The 14,122-nt window shown below is 41.5% G+C and overlaps 1 long non-coding RNA gene across 2 annotated transcripts in view; it reads right to left on the bottom strand.

The window, feature by feature from the left end:
• Positions 1–14,122, bottom strand: part of LOC111091051 — a 72,760-nt gene that overhangs the window by 1,724 nt on the left and 56,914 nt on the right. For both annotated transcript variants that reach the window (XR_005373771.1, XR_005373772.1), the window contains one exon: positions 7,784–8,093. This is a non-coding gene — a long non-coding RNA (uncharacterized LOC111091051). The remainder of the gene's footprint in view (positions 1–7,783; positions 8,094–14,122) is intronic.

Consider the following 14,122-nt stretch of genomic DNA (forward strand, 5'->3'; position numbering starts at 1 on the left):
TCAACAAATGGTGTTGGAAATGCTGGAAAACAACGTTCAAGAGAATGAACTTGGACCACTTTTTTATACCATATATAAAAATAAATTAAAAATGGATGAAAGACCAAAATGTGAAATAGGAAATCATCAAAATCCTAGAGAAGAACAAGCCAGTAACCTCTTTGACATCAGCCATAGCAACTTCTTACTAGATACGTCTCCTGGGGCAAGGGAAACAAAAGAAAAAAACAAACTATTGGAACTACATCAAGAAAAAAAGCTTCTGTACAGAGAAGGAAAAAATACACTAAAAGGCAACCTATGGAGTGGGAGGAGATATTTGCAAATGACATGTCTCACAAAGAGTATCCAAAATCTATACAAAACTTAACAAACTCAACACCCAAAACCCACAAATAATCCAGTTAAAAAATAAGCAGAATACATGAATAGACATCATTCTTCCAAAGAATAAATACATATGGCTAACAGACACATAGAAATCATTGATAAGGGAAATACAAATCAAATTGAAACTATAATGAGATATCATCTCACACCAATCAGAATTGCTAAAATTAACAACACAGGAATCAACAGGTGTTGGCAAGAATGCAGAGAAAGGAGGATCCTCTCATACTCTTGGTGGTAATGCAAACTGGTGCAGCCACTCTGGAAAATAGTATGGAGATTTCCTCAAAAAGTTAAAAATAGAACTACTCCATGATTCAGAAATTATATTACTAGTTCTTTACACAAAAAATATTAAAACACTGATTTGAAGGAATACATGCATTATCAACAATAGTCAAACTATGAAAAGAGCCTAAATGTTCACTGTCTGATAAACAGATAAATGGATAAAGAAGATGTGATATATAAATAAAATGGATTATTACTCTGTCTTTAAAAAGAATGAAATCTTGCCACTGGCAAAGAGATAGATGGAGTTACTAAGTGAAATAAGTCACAGAAAGACAAATATCATGATTTCACTCATGTGGAATTTAATAAAGCAGATGAGTGTGGGGGGAAGATAAAGGCAAAGCAGAAAATAGATTAATAACTATAGAGAACAAAGTTAAAGTTTCTGGAGGGGAGATAGGTGGAAGATGGGTTAAATAGGAGATGCGAATTAAGGAGGACATTTGTGACGAGCACTGGGTGTTGTATGTAAGTCATAAATCACTATATTGTACATCTAAAACTAATATTACTGTACATTAACTAACTGGAGTTTAAATAAAAACATGAAAAAGAAAAAAGATAAAGACCTGTCTTCTTGATTGCATAACTCTCAATGAGGAATCTACTGCTAACCTTAGTATTTTTTTTCTCTGCTGATAAGGTGTCTTTCCCCACCCCCCACCACCAGTTGCTGTTTTTCATTGCTGGTTATAAGGAATCAAATTATGATGTGCCTTCGTGCAGTTTAGTTTTCATGTTCTTGGGGTTTATTGATCTTGGATATAAGGGTTGAAATAGTTTATCGAATTTGGAAAAATTTCAACCATTCTCCCTTTAAATATGTATCCCTTCCTTTTTCCAATCACACATTACATACCTTTTCTCTTTCAGTGACTTCAATTCCACATATATTAGGGAGCTTGAAGCTGTCTCCCAGATTACTGACATCTTTTATATTCTTTTTTTTTAGATTTATTTATTTTTATTTTTTTCAAGATCTATTTTATTTTTATTTTTTTAATAAATTTATTTTTTATTGGTGTTCAATTTACCAACATACAGAATAACACACGGTGCTCATCTTTTATATTCTTAAATTTTGTTTCAATTTGCAGTTTCTAGTATTATTTCTCCATGTTCAACAATCTTTTTTTCTTTCATATTTAATGCTATTAATCTCATTCAGTCAATTTTTCATTTTAAACACTGTAGTTTTTTTTTATTTATTTTTTACTGGTGTTCAATTTACTAGCATACAGAATAACCCCCAATGCCCGTCACCCATTCACTCCCACCCCCCGCCCTCCTCCCCTTCTACCACCCCTCGTTCGTTTCCCAGAGTTAGCAGTCTTTACGTCCTGTCTCCCTTTCTGATATTTCCCACACATTTCTTCTCCCTTCCCTTATATTCCCTTTCACTATTATTTATATTCCCCAAATGAATGAGAACATATAATGTTTGTCCTTCTCCGACTGACTTACTTCACTCAGCATAATACCCTCCAGTTGCATCCACGTTGAAGCAAATGGTGGGTATTTGTCATTTCTAATAGCTGAGTAATATTCCATTGTATACATAAACCACATCTTCTTTATCCATTCCTCTTTCGTTGGACATCGAGGCTCCTTCCACAGTTTGGGTATCGTGGCCATTGCTGCTATAAACATCGGGGTGCAGGTGTCCCGGCGTTTCATTGCATTTGTATCTTTGGGGTAAATCCCCAGCAGTGCAATTGCTGGGTCATAGGGTAGGCATATTTTTAACTGTAGTTTTTAAACTAGAAATTTCTAGAAATTTAATTTAGGTATTTGTAATATCTTCCATATCTATACTTAACCTTCTTACCATATGAAATACAATTATGATAACTGCTTGGTAAACTTGTCTGTTAATTCTGATATCTGTATTAGTTCTAGGTCAGTTTTGCTTCATTAATTTTTTTGTCACTATTATAGGTTTGTATTTACTTGATTGTTTATATACTGGGAAATTTTTTATTGGATACCAGATATTACAGATTTAACTTTTTTGGATTCTAAAAACGTGAAAATTATTAGTGTTCCTGTCACTGTTGCTGTTCGTGTGTGTGTGTGTAAGTTACTTGAAAACAGTTTGATCTTTTCTACTCTGTTTTTTTTTATAAATTTATTTTTTATTGGTGTTCAATTTGCTAACATATAGACTAACACCCAGTGCTCATCCCATCAAGTGCCCCCCTCAGTGCCCATCTACTCTGTTTTTAAGAGTTGTCAGAACTGGAGCAGTGCTGTCTAGGGCTAAGACACCACCTTTTTGAGTGCTTACTCACTGACCGATGAATTATGATTTCTAATTTGGCCAGTGGGAACATACATTACTCCTTAGGTGGTTGCTGGTACTATGTCCTCTCATCTTTGTGTTTCTTTCACTGTTCTTGACTAGTTTCCTCACATGAAAATGTGGATCAGCATCCTTCTGAATAATCAAGCAATCAGGAACACATACCTATCGTTATATCTTTCTATGACACACTGCCCCATGAACTCCAGCTGCTTGGTCCCCCTGGACTCACAGAAATATCACCTCATCTTAGGGAGATTTCTCCACTCCATCTCCCTTCCTCCTTTCTCCCCCACACCTGGAAACTCTTTCAAGGCAATAAACTAGAGCGATTGTAGGGCTTATCTCATTTGTTTTGCATTTGCCATGGATTCCTGTCCTCTTTTGCTTAGTGTCTTAGGTCTTGAACATTACTTTGTATATTTGGTCCATTTGTTGCTGTTGTTTTTCATGGAAGGATAAAACTGGCCCCTGTTACTCTTCTTGGCTTGAGGCAGAAGTCCCAAAGTGCCACTTCTACATTGCAATTTGTATATGTTTATGTGCCAATAGAACATAACTTCAGCTAACCTCCCATATGAAGTTTATGTTCTTTTTTTTTTTAAGTTTATGTTCTATATCCAAGTAACAGCGGGAATTATCATTCATTTGGCATCTACTGTGTGATAGGCACTGGTGTATTATTTCTAATTCTTATGGTTGACTCTGTGATGTAAATGTTGTCCTCACTTAAGAAAACAGATCCTAACAAGTTGAATAGTGTCTTTGTTTTAGGAGTTGAGAGGTGGTTTACCTCAGGTATGTAAGCTTGAAACCAGGTCTTCTTTCCTATCTTAGTTTGCCTAAGTTGTGAGGAAACAGTTTTCTAGATACTCTGCACCCTGTGACATACTGCATCAAATTTAAATCAAATTTCCATAGTCTCCAAGTGAATGCCAAGACAGAGTCCAGGGTCATCAAGGAAGACATGGCTGCACATATCCTCTATATGGACTGGAGCATTCTTCTCCCCTCTAGCCTGAAACAACAGGAGCTACACAGGTGAGGAGGAGAAACACAGGTGCTTCTCTACACAGGGATGCTCAGTAAGGTCTTTGATGCAGATACTAGCCTCCATGGTCCCCTGATGGGTCTGGCTCTGTCAGACAAAAGTCAGCTGCCCTCAATGGCCAGTGCATGCCACACTCCATGGGCTGAGCTAGCAAGGACCAATTAACTTCTACCATAGAATGGGGCATGGAAACTTAACAGGCCTCTGGGATTACTATATTCAGGGAAAATCTCTTCCCCTCATCTTGGTTTTTCTGTGAGTTGATTGCCTACAAGGACACTGACAGATGTTCCAGACAATTTCTGATGACTGCAGACAGCCCCACCTCAATAGAAGAGCCATAGGACCTGGGTAGAGAGGGCTCACCTTCTGGGGCAGAATTTCCCATCTGCATGTAATGAGATAAGAGTGCCTTTCCTGCTCAATGGTCATGAAGTTTAATGCAGTGTTTACCCCACTCTTTCATTTTTTTCTACAAATAGTGAGTCTTACGGCTTTTTTTAAGCCCTGTGAACACAGAGGAAAAAATAAGGCTGTGTCTCTGATCTGTGGAAGCTCACAGCTGAATGAGGTAGGTAATCAAGAAATCTACTAAATACTGCAATGTAGTCTGAGCTACATTGTGTGTGGTGGGTTTCAAGCAGCATATAATGAACAAAGGAGCCCAAAGAAGAGTATAGTCATTCAGGGATAACTGTCGGAGGCTGCCACCAGGATGTGACACTTGAGCTGACCATGGAAGGAGTTGGAATTAGCATGATGAAAAAACTGAGGCAGAAGTATTAGGGTAATGTAAAGCCCAGAGGTCCCCCAAAGCTGTGGCATGTGCATGTATAGGAGCCTCTTTTCCCTCCTTTCCTTCCTTCCTTCCTTCCTTCCTTCCTTCCTTCCTTCCTTCCACCATCATCATCATCATCATCATCATCTTAGCAGTAGTAGCATCTTCATCTTCCTCTCTTGATGTAGGACAAAGCTGCAGATTCCTCAACTGAGAGCAATATAGTTAATTCAAAATAGAACACACAATCTGCCATAGCTATTGTATCACCAGAGCTTGCTTACCAGCTGTTCCTATGGAGTTCCAGCCACTATTGATTTTATTATGTGCCTTTCATTATAAGATTTTTGTTCTTTTGACTCACAATTAAGATATTTATAGGCAGAGGGGCCTGATAAATCATCTCTTTCCCCTTCCTCTTTGCAGCAAGCTATCCCATAACATCCTTGCCAGACTGTCACACAGTCTCAGCTTGAGTCCCTCCCCAGCAAAGATGGGACTTGCTGTTTCATTGAACCATCTCTTGGTGAAAAAAATTGCCTTGAGGAACTACAATTCATTTGTCCTAGTTCTGTCTGTTGGGATCATAAAGGATATTTTGCTTTTTTTTTTCTGTATGACAATCTGGGAGACATCAACAGGACTTTGTCCAACAGCAATTTATCAAATGTCAACAACTCTCCAGGTGCTCTGCTGGGTGTGACAGGCATCCCCATAGAAAGCACTGAGTAGTAAGTGGAAGGCTGATCTTAATTATTTAGGGATTGCTAACTTTTCTGTTAAATCACTAGGCAGACACTGTGGTATCCCGGTCACACGCCTCAGAGCCTCATTGAATTCAGACACAGCTGTAGTAAATGGCTCCCTGGGAGCTCAAACTCACTTCCTGAATTATACTGCCTTCACTTTGTATCCAGAGTCTTCTCAAGATTTAGGGGCTCTCTGGAAGGGTGAGAAGTGAGTCCAAAGGAGGGGGCTACTAACACTGAGGGTTACATTCACTCAATGGGAACCAGGCCAGTGGTTTTAGTGCTTTTTGTCTTGGCTTCCAAAGTGGTGGATTCCAGAAAGCATTCTGTATGCTTCTCAGGGCTTCCAATAAAATCATTCCTGCAGCCCTTAGCAGCCACCTCACTAATAGCCTCATATCCTCTCTCCTCATGCATTCTCTCTTCCTGAGGCCACCTTCCAAACCAAGCCTAACCAAATCTTTGGCTCTACTTCCAGGGAACCTATCAAATTAAATAAGGCAGGGGATATAGAACCACAGAATTTCCACACTCTACCCCCATCAAGCCCTATCTCCATATGCACCTGCCTTCAGGCCAGCTCAGATCAGCCCTCATCATGAGTATCTTCTGGATTCCAAAGTACATAGTGTTTTCTCTTCCCCTCAGAATCCAGAAGCACTTATGGTCAACAACCTTACTGAAAGTATCTCATATAGGGTCTCATCACCAGTAGTTGTCACATCCTTCAATATTATTCTTGTGCTAGTTATGATTTTTATACATCTATACTTTGCACACACTTGAAAAAAATATTTATCAACAATGTTGCCATAAGGGACTTCAGTGCCTTCATCTGGAAATAAGGTGGTAAAAATTACCTGCTAGGACTGTTACATGAGCCACACACATCTATAGCTGCTTAATATGCTCAGCTCAATGTCTGGCAATCCTTAGCAGTCCTTTCCCACCTATTTACTTCCTCTTTTCATATTTGAGGCTTTGAATTATGTCTGCCAGTATATTGCCAAGAGTATTCCTCAGCGAAGTGTATAATTACAGCAACTTCTTCATCATTTTCAGAAGCTAAAAGAAGAGCTATGGAAAAGGAGGAAACAAGGATATAAAAGTGTTTGAAGTTGGAGGCTGCCTATCAAAAGTCCTCTGGGGTTCTCAAATCTTTGCCAGATTATCTTAAATTTTAAATTCAATTTAAATTTAAATTAGCCAACATATAGTACATCATTAGTTTCAGATGTAGTGTTCAATAATTTATCAGTTACCTATAACACTCAATGCTCATCACATCACATGGCCTCCTTAATACCTATCACCCAATTACCTCATCCCCCTACGAACATCCCCTCCACCAACCCTCAGTTTGTTTTCTGTAGTTAAGAAGGGAAGGGAGAAGAAATGGGTAGGAAATATCAAAAAGGGAGACAGAACATAAAGACTCCTAACTCTGGGAAACGAACTAGGGGTGGTGGAAGGGGAGGAGGGCGGGGGGTGGGGGTGACTGGGTGAGGGGCACTGAGGGGGCACTTGACGGGATGAGCACTGGGTGTTATTCTGTATATTGGCAAATTGAACACCAGTAAAAAATAAATTTATTATTAAAAAATAATGAAAATAAATTAAAAAGCTTAAAAAATAAAATAATAAAATAATAAAATAAATAAAATAAAATAATAAAATAAAATAAAATAAAATAAAATAAAATAAAATAAAATAAAATAAAATAAAGAGTTCATGGTTTTTCTCCCTCTCTGATGACTTCCCATTCAGTTTTCCCTTCTGATCCTTTGTGCTGTTTCTTATATTCCCTTCTGATCCTCTGGGCTGTTTCTTATATTCCACATATGAGTGAAACCATAAAATAATTGTCTTTCTCTGACTTATTTCACTCAGCATAAGACCCTCCAGTTCTAGGTACTTTCAAATTAAAAGCAGAACATTTCTGTTTTCATCTGTTAAGTAGTAATAAAAATAAGTATTATTAAATATTAAAAATTTCACAATGTCCATGAAGATGACAGTTTCTACACTTTATAAATGAAGAATTGAGGCTCAGAGAGGCTAAGTCACTTGCTCACGCCAACAGTCTCTTGGTCTACTTGTTTTTAAAGCCTGTCTTTCCTCCATGCTGCATGTCTCTTGGGAGATCACTAAGATCCAGAACTGGCCTTTTCACCTTGTGTATTTATTGCAGACCATGGCATCATGGAATCGACACTTACCAGAGAACTTCTGGCACTCCTTTTTTCCATGCCAAGTGTAGTAGCATTTGGTTTGGCTAATTTGGGAAGCTGACCATCTATGTTCCAGCGTTATGGACTGCATCACTGATGGGTGCCTCTGAGCTGGGTTCTCAGCTCAGCTTCGTGGGCTCTACTCCATAAAAGGAGGCCCTAGCAGATCTGTGCTTTCATTTGAAGTGTGGGATGAAGCACTCTGGAAGTGATTGCAGTGGGCTGGCTTTTGATGCAGAAGTTCTCCCTGGCAGGTTATTTATAGAGTGGGTGGAGTGGAGACATGACAAATGTAAACCTAAAATAAAAATAGTTTCAGATTCACATAAATGAAGTAGTTAATCAAAGCAGAGAGTGACAACATGTCCACAAGTTTCCTCTGCCTCATGGTGTATATATGTGAGTGTGATTGGGGGGTTGGTATTCACTTTCCTGGTAAAACAGGAGAGGATCTGATAGCACTACAGGCTGCACATCCGTTGTGAAATGCAGCTATGTGATTTAACTTCTTTGTGATCTTAGAAGAGCTGGGACTAACAAGCAGGGACTATGCTTCACTCTGGCATGGAGACCTTTCTGCACTTGTTCCTTGTTCTCATCACTAGCTACTTCAATACAGTTCACTTCCGCTCCTCCCCCCCCCCAAAAAAAGAAAACATTTTGAGCAATTATTATAGGCTAATCTGACGAATAAGAAAAGTTTCTCTCCACGTGGATATTAGAGGAACAAGGGGTGGGGAGTGGTAAAAAGACCACTGACCACCGCAAATAAGAGCTTTCAGAGAACTTCAGTTCACCTGGGCATCGCAGGTTTCACAGGAGAGCTGGCATGGAGAGTATGCTCGGAAGGATGGGTGTGATTTCAAGTCAAAGACAATGAAAAAAAATAGACATTTCACTCTGTGTTCTGGATTAAGGTTACAGCAAATGTTTAGAGATATAAAGGTTTAAGGCATTCAGCAACAGGGATGGTTTAGGTATGACTACAAGCTAAGTCCAGATTCACCAATTTTAGTAAGAATCATCTAAGATGCTGCTGTCATTACAGGGCTCAGGCTCCTTTACCATATATTCTGATCCAGACCAGGAGTCAGTCATAAATCTGTATTTCTAAAAAAAATCCCCAGTGGGCAGTACATGGTGAAAGGAATTGCACTTTAAAAAGAGTGAAAAATGAAGTAAGATGAAGGCGAATGGAGGGTGGGGCCAGGTTGTGAACCTTAGTGAACATCAGGAGGTGTTTTGACTCTATTAACTATGTAATTGGAAAATCACTGATTTTTTTAGAACTAGATAGAATTGTCTTAGATAGAAGGTAAGAAGAACCCTAAACTGAGCTTGGCTATCGAGGTGGGGGAGGGGAAGGAAGGTAAGAATGCTGGGAAAAGAACCAAGGTTGAAATAAAAATACTTTAGCTCTGGACTCCCAAGATCTCAGGTCAAGTCTACCAGTAACCATGTAGCTTTGAGCTGGTATGCAGCTCCTGATTCCCAAGAACCTCAGCAGTTAAGTGAATATTGTACAGACAGATATGTGTCATTTCCTATATTCCTCTCTATAGTGCAGAGAATTTCAAATGTGTGGCTCTTGGCTGACGGCAGAATCAGATATATCCCCAGCCTATCCTCTAGAAACTGAGTGTGGGTATGTGACCCAGGCTTGGCTCTGCCAGTGCTCTCACCTGGGTCTTTGAAGGTTGCAGGAATGATGCAAGTTTGGAAGAGCCAAAACATTCCTCATGGCAACCATGATGTGAAGAATCTATCAGAGCCTGTGGCATGGACATCAGAGTATCACTGGAGGTTTGCAAAATTCACCAGTGTTGGCATCAAATGTCCAGGCAGGCTTCTATTCAGAGTTGTAACCTAAGTTTGTTCACTGTTTTCTAGCCCACCTAATTTTCTGCTTCTTTTGGAAGCCTGGTTCTCCATCTTTCCCGGTGACTTTGTGAGGAGCTATCTAACAGCCTTTCTTTTCTTCTTAATCTGTACAGACATTTACTGTTGCTTGTTACAACTAATTTCTACTAATGCAGAATATGAATGAGACAAATGTATTATTCATGAAGTTATTTTATAAACTCTGGACTATTTTCTGTAGGCTAAAGAAATATTAAGCTTCTGAATCTGAACATTCAGAATAATAGTGATTTATTTTTAAAAGGAAGTTTGGAAGAATTTCTGGAGAGTTTGACAAAATTTGTTTCAGAAGGTTGGGAGTAGGAAGTACCACTGGGACAACCATTCAGACAGACGGAAAAATTGGCGTATTAATCAGGGTTGAGTAAATTTGCTGTAATAACAAATAAACTTCAATGTCATGGTGCAACAAAATTTAATTTCTTTCCCATAGTAACAGGGGAAAATAAAGCATGGAAAATACTGGACTGTGTGCCTTCAAGGACGTGAAGAATAATGCTCCACTCCTTTACATGGACTGCACATACTGACCTACTCCCAAAGGGTACAGCATGGAAATGAAGGGAAAATGATGGAAACCTGAGAGACACCACCTCAACCAGGTGACCAAGGCCAACATCAACAGTTATGAGCGATGCTAATAGCAAGTATTCTTGTTATGGTGTGATGAAAATGCCATCCTATCCGCTTCCCCAGACATAGTATACTACTCCATCATGAGAAAATCATCAGATAAATCCTAATTGAGGTACTCTTTACAAAATATGTAACTTGTACCTCTCAAACTATCAAGATTATTGAAAACTAAAGGAAAGTCTGAGAAACTGTCAGAGCCACAGGAATCTGAGGAAACATGACTAAATCTAACATTTTATCCTGGATGAATTCCTGAAGCAGAAAAAAGGACATTAGGTAAAAACTAAGAAAATCTGAATAAACTACGGGCTTTACTTAATAATAATGTGTCAATATTGATTTATTAACTGTGACAAAGGTACCATACTAATGAATGATGTTAAGAATAGGGGAAACTAGATATGAAGTATACGGGAACTCTCCGTACTAGTTTCACAAATGTTTATAAATCTAAAACTATTTAATTTTTAAAGTTTATTTTTTAAAATTTGGATTTTAAATACTTTGGCCCAATAGTGAACTCTGTCACTTTTGCTCACATTACTTTGCCCAGAACTAGTCACATGGTTCCATCTAACCACTACAGGGCTGGAAGTGTCTCTCTGTGAACTCAGGAGGGAGTGAAGACTGGGGAAGGGATGAGCACTGCAGGTAGGTGAGGAATAGTTCAATGTAGAAGAGCTACCTACAAAAAGGCAATGGTGTGTTGGTGTTCTCTCCAAGGAGAGAGTATGGAGGTGCATAAATGAGAATGTAGGAGCAATCTTTGGGGGATGATTGCTGAAGATCAGCCAGTGGAGGGATGTGCAAAGAGGTGAGTCAAGAAGGTAAAGAAGAAATGAGGACCCATTTACATGGAATGAAAGTAAGTAGGTTAAGGACAGAGGAGAGGACATGACACATATTAACAAACAGGAACTGGAGGGTATCATGCTGAGTGAAGTAAGTCAATTGGAGAAGGACAATCATCATATGATTTCACTCATATGGGGAATATAAGAGATAGTGAAAGGGATTATGAGGGAAAGGAGGGAAAATTGGTGAGAAAAATTAGAGAGGGTGACAAAACATGAGAGACTTCTAACTCTGGGAAAGATACAAAGTAGTGGAAGGGGCAGTGGGCAGGGGGATGGGGTAACTGTGTGTCAGGCAATAAGGAGGGCACTTGACAGGATGAGTACTGGGTGTTATACTATACTATATGTTGGCAAATTGAACTTCAAAAAAAAAAAAAAAAAAAAAAAAACAGAAAGCCAGAGTCCCCTTTGGGAAGTATTTCAGTGAGTAGGAGTGTATATGGGAGGAAAAGGAGTGGAGTATGTAAGTATAGATAGACATTTCAACAAATAGTAATAAGGGGAAAGAAGAATGAAAATACAGTAGCCAAAGGTGAAAAGACATCAAAATAAGAGTATCTTGTGCCTAAAATTTTTAAAAAGGAAACTTAGCAAAAAACAAAAACAAACAAAAAAAAAAACACGATTTTTTTCTATTTAGAATGACATTTGCATTCTTGATCTTGCCTCTACTAACTTCCTTCTAAATGATAGTTCAAGAACAGGAATGATACAGAAACTACAACACTATTAAGCTGGGTGGCTCAGAGGCTTAGCGCCACCTTCAGTCCCGGGTGTGGTCTTGGAGACCCGGGATTGAGTCCCACGTCAAGCTCCCTGCGTGAAATGGAGCCTGCTTCTCCCTCTGCCTGTGTCTGTGCGCCCCCCACCTCTATCTGTGTCTCTCATGAATAAATAAATAAAGTAAAATAAATAAAATAAAATAAAAACTACAACACTGAAAATCAGTCCTTTCTTTCACCTCATCCCCAGTGAGAGTCTTTTTTTTAATAATAAACTTATTTTTTATTGCTGTTCACTTTGCCAACATACAGAATAACACCCAGTGCTCATCCCGTCAAGTGCCCCCCTCAGAACCTGTCACCCATTCACCCCCACCCCCGCCCTCCTCCCATTCCACCACCCCTAGTTCGTTTCCCAGAGTTAGGAGTCTTCATGTTCTGTCTCCCTTTCTGATATTTCCCACACATTTCTTCTCCCTTCCCTTCTATTCCCTTTCACTATTATTTATATTCCCCAAATGAATGAATCTATTAGGGACTCTAGATGTGGACTATAGACTTGGGCAAGGGTGGGGCTCTGGGGCATTGCATCCTAGGAGGTAGAGTCTCTATATCTGGGGCCGGGAGGAGGGGCAAGAGGGCGGAAGAGTAGGGTCCCCAAGTCACCTGTCCCCACCAAATTACCTAGATAACCTTCAAATCATCCTGAAAACCTACGAATTCGGCCAGAGATTTAAAGAGAGACCAGCTGGAATGCTACAGTGAGAAGAGTTCACGCTTCGATCGAGGTAGGAAGACGGGGAAAAAGAAATAAAGAAACAAAAGGCCTCCAAGGGGGAGGGGCCCCGCGAGGAGCCGGGCTGAGGCCGGGGCGAGTGTCCCCAGGACAGGAGAGCCCCGTCCCGGAGGAGCAGGAGCTGCACCAACCTTCCCGGGCGGAAGGGGCTCCAGGGAGGTGGAGCAGGACCCAGGAGGGCGGGGATGCCCTCGGGCTCCCGGGGACACTAACAGACACCTGCGCCCCGGGAGAGTGCGCCGAGCTCCCTAAGGGCTGCAGCGTGCCCGGCGGACCCGGAGCAGCTCGGAGGGGCTCGGGGGCAGCTCCGCGGAGGGGGCTGCGGGGCGGGAGCAGCTCGGAGGGCTCGGGGGCGGCTCCGCGGAGGGGGCTGCGGGGCGGGAGCAGCTCGGGGGGCTCGGGGGCGGCTCCGCGGAGGGGGCTGCGGGGCGGGAGCAGCTCGGGGGGCTCGGGGGCGGCTCCGCGGAGGGGGCTGCGGGGCAGGAGCAGCTCGGGGGACTCGGGGGCGGCTCCGCGGAGGGGGCTGCGGGGCGGGAGCAGCTCGGGGGGCTCGGGGGCGGCTCCGCGGAGGGGGCTGCGGGGCAGGAGCGAATCCAACAGCGCAGGCCCCGGAGCACAGGGCACCGGGACACAGCCCAGGATCCGGCCTCCCCCGGGACAGGCAGAGGCCGGGAGGGCCCAGGACCGCAAGGACGCTCCTGCCCCGGAGCTGAGCAGATCAGCGGCCCCGCCCCGGCGCCTCCAGGCCCTGCAGACGGAGAGCTCCGGAGCTACTGCGGGAGCTGACTCCAGGGCTCCAGAGCTGGCCCCGCCACTGCGGTTGTTCCTCCTGGGGCCTCATGGGGTGAACAACCCCCACTGAGCCCTGCACCAGGCAGGGGCAGAGCAGCTCCCCCAAGTGCTAACACCTGAAAACCAGCACAACAGGCCCCTCCCCCAGAAGACCAGCAGGACGGACAAGTTCCAGGGGAAGTCAAGGGACTTAAATTATACAGAATCAGAGGATACTCCCCCGTGTTTGTTTGTTTTTTGCTTTTTGGTTTCTGTTTGCTTCCCCCACCTTTTTTTTTCTTTTGTTTCTTTTTCTTTCTCTTTCTCTTTTCTTTTTTTTCTTTTTTCTTCCTTTTTTCTTTTTTCTTTTTCTCTTTTCTTTCCTTCTTTCTCTCCTCTCTTTTTCTCCTTTTCCCAATACAACTTCTTTCTGGCCACTCTGCACTGAGCAAAATGACTAGAAGGAAAACCTCACCTCAAAAGAAAGAATAAGAAACAGTCCTCTCTCCCACAGAGTTAGAAAATTTGGATTACAATTCAATGTCAGAAAGCCAATTCAGAAGCACTATTATACAGCTACTGGTGGCTCTAGAAAAAATCATAAAGGACTCCAGAGACTTCATAT

The sequence above is a fragment of the Canis lupus genome, chromosome 19, assembly GCF_011100685.1.
Source record: "Canis lupus familiaris isolate Mischka breed German Shepherd chromosome 19, alternate assembly UU_Cfam_GSD_1.0, whole genome shotgun sequence".
Taxonomy (NCBI): Eukaryota; Metazoa; Chordata; class Mammalia; order Carnivora; family Canidae; genus Canis; species Canis lupus.